This window comes from Otolemur garnettii, unplaced genomic scaffold, assembly GCF_000181295.1.
Source record: "Otolemur garnettii isolate 467f Iridium unplaced genomic scaffold, OtoGar3 scaffold00135, whole genome shotgun sequence".
Taxonomy (NCBI): Eukaryota; Metazoa; Chordata; class Mammalia; order Primates; family Galagidae; genus Otolemur; species Otolemur garnettii.
In genome coordinates this window covers 4,337,682-4,338,895 of record NW_003852530.1, presented here as the reverse complement: position 1 = coordinate 4,338,895, position 1,214 = coordinate 4,337,682, and the positions used below count along the sequence as shown (strand labels likewise).

At 47.7% G+C, this 1,214-nt stretch overlaps 1 protein-coding gene across 1 annotated transcript in view; it reads left to right on the top strand.

Annotated features, from left to right (window-relative positions):
- RHPN2 (rhophilin Rho GTPase binding protein 2) overlaps window positions 1-1,214 on the top strand; it is a 74,261-nt gene that overhangs the window by 63,255 nt on the left and 9,792 nt on the right. The window lies entirely within an intron of this gene.

The window sequence follows — 1,214 nt, the reverse complement described above, 5'->3', positions numbered from 1 at the left end:
CCCGGGCTGGGGATTCGAACCCGCCACCTTAGGTGTATGTGGCTGGCGCCTTAGCCGCTTGAGCCACAGGCGCCGAGCCAGCCCTTGCCAACTTAATGAACAAGGATATGTGTGTTGATTTTTATGTCGCAGCTTCATCTCCAGGAGCACCTAAGGACTGGTGATGAATTTGAATTGTCCTAGTTCGTCCCCACTGTGTCTTAGTGTGCAGGTTCCTTCCCGCGTACAAACCTGACTTCTTCCACCACCAAAACCTGTGCCCCAGGCCAGGTACAGTGGCTCACGCCTGTGATCCCAGCACCCTGGAGACCGAGGTGGAGGCATTGCTTGAGCTTAGAAGTTCAAGACCAGCCTGAGCAACAGTGAGACCCCATCTCTACTAAAAATACAAAAACTAGGCTCAGCACCCATAGTACAGTGGTTACAGCACCAGCCACATGCACTGAGGCTGGCAGGTCCAAACCCAGGATGGGCCAGCTGAATAACAACAACTCCAGCAACAAAAAAATAGCTGGGCATTGTGGAGGACACCTGTACTCCCAGCTACTTGGGAGGCTGAGGCAAGAGAATTGTTTAAGCCCAAGAGTTTGAGGTTGCTGTGAGCCGTGATATCACGGCACTTTACCTAGAGTGACATAGTGAGACTTTACCTTAAAAGAAAAAAAATATATAAAAAACTAGCTGGCCATTCTGTTAAGCGCCTGCAGTCCCAGCTACTCAGGAGGCCGAGGCAGGAGGATCACTTTAGCCCAAGAGTCTGAGGTTGCTGTGAGCTGTGATGCCATGGCACTGTACCCAGGGTGACAAAGTGAGACTCTATCTAAGAAAGAAAGAAAGAGAGAGAAAGAAAGGACAGAGAGAAAGAGAAGGGAGGGAGAGGGGAAGGAAGGAAGGAGGAGGAGGGGGGAAAGAAGGAAGGATGTTTGTATAATAAGGTCACTTATGTCCATAAAACATTCTATCACCAACATTTACCAAGTGTCCTAGGCACTAGAAATAAAGCAATGAACAAAACGTCGCCCCTGCATTCATTGAAGACAGGTAACTAACGAGCGAGGAAATATGTAATAGAAATCCATGTAGTGATAAGGTATTGGAGAAAAAATAAAGCGGGGTAGACAGAAGTGGCACGAGCAGGTGGGAGTGGGATTTGTTCTATGATGGGTGATCAAGGAAGGCTTTTGAGAAGGAACTTTTTTTTTTTTTTTTTTTTT